Source organism: Saccopteryx leptura, chromosome 2 (genome assembly GCF_036850995.1).
Source record: "Saccopteryx leptura isolate mSacLep1 chromosome 2, mSacLep1_pri_phased_curated, whole genome shotgun sequence".
NCBI lineage: Eukaryota > Metazoa > Chordata > Mammalia > Chiroptera > Emballonuridae > Saccopteryx > Saccopteryx leptura.
The window spans coordinates 6,700,961-6,707,818 of NC_089504.1; positions in this window are offsets into that span (position 1 = coordinate 6,700,961).

The window sequence follows — 6,858 nt, forward strand, 5'->3', positions numbered from 1 at the left end:
TGTGTGGTGTGTGTGGTGTGGTGTGGTGTGGTGTGTGTGGTGTGGTGTGTGTGGTGTGTGTGGTGTGGTATGTGTGGTGTGGTGTGTGTGGTGTGGTGTGGTGTGTGTGGCGTGGTGTGGTGTGGCGTGGTGTGGTATGTGTGGCGTGGCATGGTGTGTGTGGCGTGGCGTGGTGTGGTGTGTGTGGCGTGGTGTGTGTGGTGTGGTGTGGTGTAGCGTGGTGTGGTGTGGTGTGTGCGGTGTGGTGTGTGTGGTGTGTGCGGTGTGGTGTGTGTGGTGTGGTGTGTGTGGTGTGTGTGGTGTGTGCGGTGTGGTGTGTGTGGTGTGTGCGGTGTGGTGTGTGTGGTGTGGTGTGTGTGGTGTGGGTGTGTGTGGTGTGGTGTGTGTGGTGTGGTGGATAGGGCACTTGTCCGTCTCTCACACCCCCCACACACACACCCCCCCCCCGGCTCATCCTCTATAGTCTATGACATTCCTTGCCATCAGTGATGATGTCGTCAAGTCAACTTCTATCCATGCTTTTCTGTCACAAAGAGTCCAAGGTGGGAATTCCTCCAGTGGTCCAGCCACCCTGCCGCCCCGTCCCCAGCGCTTGGTCCTCGGGCAATACTCGTGAACTGATGGATAAGGAAGGAGCTCTCTCCCTTCCCGGGGCCCAGCGGGTGCACAACGAGAGTGGAGGGGCTGTCGGAGAGGAGGCTCTGTGGACAGAGATGCTCCAGGGACCGTATGATGGTCTTGTCCCTGGCACCCGGGGGTGGGGGGTGGGGGGGTGGCCTGGACCTCTGGGGGTCTTGTGCACTAGAGCCAGGGTAGAGATGGAAATGGGAAGATGTTGGGGGGCTTGCCACAGGAGAACTGGAAGGGCAGTGGGAGGGAGAGGTGGGAGTTGGAGGCGATGGGTTGTCAGGGAGGCAGGGAGGAGGGATAGAGAGAAAGTGGGCCTGACCTGAGGTGCCACAGTGGATAAAGCATTGACCTGGAACGCTGAGGTCACTGCTTCGAAACCCTGGGCTTGCCAAGTTGAGGCACATATGGGAGTTGGTGCTTCCTGCTCCTCCCTCTTCTCCCTCTCCCTCTCTCAGATGAATAAATAAAGTCTTAAAAAAGAAAGAAAGGAACAGAAAGATAGAAAGAGAGACAGAAAGAGAGAGAGAGAGATTGACAGGAGAAGAACCATGTGCACAGGCAGAGCACGAGGGGCAGAGGCTGAGCCAGCGAGTCTCCTGGGAATGTGGTGGGACAATAGGGGTTCAGTTGTTGGGATCAGCCTGGAAGCTCGTATGTGTTCCCGTGTGTGCGCACTCACGCATGTGTCACTGCACAGATGTGTTCCCATGTGTGCACACTCATGCACGTGACACTGAACATGTGTGCTGCTGATTCCCTACTGTCATCCCTACCAGATCGCTGGTCCCCCCCAAGGCCCTGTCTTCTGGTCCCATCCTGTCTCCTCTCATCCCCCCCCAGAAGTCTGAGGAGGAGGGGGCCTGGGCATCACCGCCCCCGCCCCCGCGTCTCCTTGCTGGAACGTGAGCAGCCTGGGCCAGTGCGCCGGCCCCGTCCCACCCTCACTCCACTTAGGGGGCTGATGGAAGGCTCTGGGCGAAGGTGGCTCTTTTTATTGCAACGAAATAAAACCCTCCGGGAGACTGTTCCCAGGCTGCCCAGCCTGTCTGGGTTTGAAAACCCGAGTCCCAGGCTTGGGCCCGTCAGCGGGGTGGGTGAGCCGAGGAGTGAGCAGGCGCGGGTTCCCCCAAAGTGGCGATGGCACCCCGCGATCTCAGTCTTGGCCACTTCAACCACTGCAGGAGGCCCTGGGGGGAGGGGCCCAATCGGCATTCCGACAGGTGAGCCCAACATTAGCATCCGTCAGGTGGGGGAGGCTGTGGGCTTCGGGCTGTTGGCCTGACAGCAAGGCCTGGAGGGTAGGTGGGCGGGTGGAATCTGAAACCCCAGCAGCCGGCGCTGAGGCTGCACCCGCGGAGGCGGAAGCTTCAGTGGAGGCCTCAGCCCCCCCACCCCCCACCCGGCACTCCCAACAAAGACCCAGCCGGGAGGAGGGGGTATGTTTGTTCAGCTCTGGGGCTAGAGGGGCAGGAAGCAGAATTTCAAAGCGGTTTCACCCTTTGTTACCCCTTCCCAGCTCCACCCCCACACCCCAGACTACATTCCAGAACCAGAGGGGTCCTGCCCCGGGAGAATTCCGCTGAACCAGAGGCTCGGGTTACAGCCGAGCTGCACTCCGAGTAGTCCCAGCCTCACGCGGGCCATTCTGGAAGGCTGAGCTTTGAGTCCACCCGGTCCCGGGTTACAGCCTAGCTGGACTCCGAGCAGTCCCAGCCTCACGCGGGCCATTCTGGAAGGCTGAGCTTTGAGTCCACCCGGTCCCGGGTTACAGCCTAGCTGCACTCGGAGTAGTCCCAGCCTCACGCGGGCCATTCTGGAAGGCTGAGCTTTGAGTCCACCCGGTCCCGGGTTACAGCCTAGCTGCACTCGGAGTAGTCCCAGCCTCACGCGGGCCATTCTGGAAGGCTGAGCTTTGAGTCCACCTGGTCCCCATCCTGGGACCCCCTCCAGGCCCTTGAGCCCCACTCTGGGACCCCTCCAGGCCTTGGGCCTCAGAGGAAGGGAAGGAGGGAGAGAAGGAGGAAGAGATGGGCGACAGGGTCTGGATTGATTCCTCAGCAGGGGAGCCGGACCTGGTTTTCTGCCCCGGGTCTGACCTCACGTGGAGCTGGCGAGGTGACTCTCAATTTGATGAGGTGGTCTGCAGGAGGGGATTCTTTCTTTCCAAACAGGGCAAGCTATATTTATCCTACTTCCAGTACTTTCTTGAGGTGTATTTTATATAATATAAAATGCTCTAGGCCCTGGCCTGTTGGTTCAGTTCAGTGTGTGGATGTCCCGGATTTGATTCCCAGTCAGGGCACAAAGGAGAAGCACACATCTGGTTCTCCCCCCTCCCCCCTCTCCATTCTCTCTGTCTCTCTCTTCCCCTCCTGCAGCCATGGCTCAATTGGAGCAAGTTGGCCTTGGGTGCTGAGGATGGCTCCATGGCCTCTGCCTCAGGCGCTAAGAAGAGCTCAATTGCTGAGCATCGGAGCAATGGAGCAACGCCCCAGATGAGCAGAGCATCACCCCCTAGTAGGCTTGCTGAGTGGATCCATGTTGGGGTGCAGGAGAGAGTCTGTCTCTGCCTTCCCTCCTCTCACTGAAAACAAAAAATGCTCTAGTCTTCCATATACAACTCTGGGATTTCTCACACTTGTGTCGCTATGTGACCACCACCTTGAGCACATTACAGGGCACAGTCATCACTCCAGAAAGCTTCCTCCTGCCCCTTCCCACTCATGCCCCAACCCAGGGAACCAGAGTCTGACCCTCACAACCACAGACAGTTTTGCCTCTTCACAGGGATGTAGTCAGAGAATGCTCTCTGTACTGCCTGGTGTCTTTCCTCAGCATCATGGTTCAGCTGTGTCATCGTGGGTGTCACTAGTTGTCCTTTTTCATTGCTCAGTTGTATTTTCTTCGTTTAGCCCTCTTCTGTCCTTGGCCATTCCAGCCCTTTCTGATCGCAGACTCTGATGAATGGAGCTGCTCTGAACGCCCGTGTACCTGTATTTTGTGGAGAGAGAGGGGCTTGATGTGACACTTGTTTCTTCCTCGATTCTCTACTAGAAGCATACAGAGACACGGGACCTTTGTGCGTGCTGTCCCCTCTGCCTGGACGCTATGCTCCCTGTCCTGTGAGACTGGGTCCTTCTCATTGTTGAGGTTGCAGCTTAAATGTCACTTTCCCAGAGAGCGTCCCCACCCATCTAACAATGTCCCTCAGCTTCACGCCAGGTTTCATTCTTGGGTTTTGTGTCTTTGTGGCACTTCCTGCCATTCCAGCTACCTTATCGCTGTACTTGTTTCCTGAGTGCTGGACCCTTCCGGAAGGTTCCTGAGTTCTGAAGGAAGCCACTAGGCCTGTGTATCCCAGTGCTTAGCATCCCAGTGATCAATCAAATATTTGTGGGTGTGTTGGTGGCATTGGGAGGTGGGGGACCTTGCTGGGCTTAGCCTTCCCTGGGGAGGAGGAAGCTACCTGCAATCATGACCTTTGGCCCAGGAGGTCAGCCAATCAGGGGTGGGAGCCAAAGAGGGGTGGGAGATGTGTGGGCCACATTCATACCTTTCTTATCTGTGACTGAAGTTTGCAGACAGTGCTGGGCTTCAAGAGGAGGGGAGGGTGGGGGAGGACTCCAGCCTTGCCCATCGCTCTCACCGCCACTTGAGCTGCTTGGTCCACAAGATGTTTTAGAATTAAAGGTGAGGGCCAGCCTCCCTGCTGAGGAGAGAGGTTTGGAAACCACTGCTGTAGACCGCAGGGAGCCACCCAGGGTTTGAGGGAGGCAGTGATGTGGAGGTAACCAGCAGAGGCTGTCCTAGCCTGAGCTGTCGAAAGAGCAGGTGGCCTCAGTCCGTTTGCCATCAGGCTTGCACAGAAACCATTGATTGCTCTCTCATATGTGCCTTGACTGCGGGCCTTCAGCAGACCGAGTGACCCCTTTCTCGAGCCAGCGACCTTGGGCTCAAGCTGGTGAGCCTTGTTCAAACCATTTGAGCCCACGCTCAAGCTGGTGACCTCGAGGTCTCGAACCTGGGTCCTCTACATCCCAGTCCGATGCTCTATCCACTGTGCCACCACCTGGTCAGGCTCACTGCCTTCCTTAAACCCATCCCTTCCAGCCCCGAAGGGCCAGCTGCAGTGGGTTCTCTTTGCAGACTCTTCCTCTCTTTACCCGCTGGCAGGCAGCCAGGTTGGTGCCCAGGCGGAGGCAGGGAGGGTGTGCGTGGCTCTGGGGAAGGCTGGCCTGCTTCTGTGGGAGGGGGCAGGGCGAAGGGATGGGACAGCCCCACCCTACCTCACTGTCAGACACTGGGAAGACAGTGGGGTCAGCAACATTGTTGGCATACCCAAGTGTTTGCTGAGCCCACAGTGCGTGTCAGGGATCGTGTGACCAGGTGGGGATGCCTGGTGGTCAGGACAGGCCTGGGCCCGCCCTGGGTGATTCAAGCCTCAGGGAAGCTGCAGTCCAGGGCTGTGACGAGGGCCATTGGAGGGGGGGTGGGGAGCGGTAAAGACAAGCAGAGGAGCTGAACAGGAATAAGAGGAGGAGGTGGGCACAGGCCTTCCAGAGCCAGAAGCCGCAGATGCAAAAACTTTAGGGCTCCTAGGAGAGAGTGGGCCAGGCCAGCCAAAGAGCTGGTGAGTTCCGTGAGCTGGGTTCTCAGGGCCCCAAAGAGGTGCCATGAGCCGAAGGTAATTCCCTGTTTAGATCAAGTCTGAGTCACCTTTCAGTTTCAGCACAGAGCTTCTCACACTTCAGCGTGTTGCAGTCAGGCGAGGCGGGGAAAGGAGAGCTGGCTTAAAATGCTGAGTCTCTGGCCCTGCATTCAGGGCTTCTAGTTTGGACAGTTTGTGGGCAGGGCCCAGTAATCTGCGGTTGTTTTGGGTTTTGTTTTGTTTTTTGTATTTTTCTGAAGTGAGAAGCCAGGAGACAAAGAGAAAGACTCCCGTATGCGCCCAACTGGGATCCACCCGGCATGCCCATCAGGGGGTGATGCTCTGCCCATCTGGGGTGTCGCTCTGTTGCATCCAGAGCCATTCTAGTGCCTGAGGCAGAGGCCACAGAGCCATCCTCAGTGCCCGGGCCAACTTTGCTCCAATGGAGCTTGGAGCTTTAGCTGTGGGAGGGGAAGAGAGAGACAGAGAGAAAGGAGAGGAGGAGGGGTGGAGAAGCAGATGGGTGCTTCTCCTGTGTGCCCTGGCCAGGAATCGAACCCAGGACTTCCACATGCTGGGCTGACGCTCTACCACTGAACCAACTGGCCAGGGCCTGTGTTTTAATAACATTCTGTCTTTGTTTCCTAAGATGCTGAGACAAATGACCACAAACTGGGTGGCTCAAAACAACAGAGATTTATTCTCTCACAGTTCAGGAGACTTAAGTCCAAACTGAGTCTTGCAGGGCTGAAATTAAGGTGTTGGCAAGGCTGGTTTCTTCTGGAGGCTGGCAGGGAGAGAATGTGTTCCTTACAACTTCCAGGTTCTGGTGACTGCATCCCTTGGCTTGTGGCCCCATCATGCTAATCTCTGCCTTCACATCATCTTTCCTCTTCTGTATCACATTGCCTCCGCCTTACCCTTACAGGACACCGATGATTACATGAGAGCCTGTCCAGGTAATCCGCCTAGTGATTCCACTGTAGCGGGCCCAGGTAGTTCCCTGAGAAAACCTAGGCTGAAGATTTATTTAGCTGATGCCCTCTCTTTTGTGGTTCTCCAAACTTAGAGAAATGGGCAACCATTCAGCAGTCACTTAACAAGCTTCACGGAGTCCCACGGCATACCATCCGTGTGCCGGCTGCTGCAACCACAGCGATGAGGTGGACCCAGACGGATAGAGGGACTGTTTTATCTGTGTATGGATCTGAAGGTCTCATGGATTTTTCAAAGATGTCAGTGATTCAGAAAGGTTAAAACTCTGAGCCAGACAGAGGGAGAAATTGGGCTCCTGCCCTTGATCCTAAGACTTATGACCTTTGTAAAATGGAGATTGCGTGAGGCCCTCCATCATCCACCCGCTGCTTCCCACTCTATGGCAGCTGCAAGGCCGGCCTTGTCAACTGGTTCCAGAACTCCGTTCTAAGCCAACAGGCACGTGCATCTCCAGGAGACCCTGGCTGGTCTATGCAGAAGGGAAGGGGAAACTGAGGCTCAGAGACCATAGGTGAATCTCCCAAGGTGACTTCTGGGCACAAAGACATAAAATTAGAATTCAGTTTTCCTGGTCCGAACTAGAG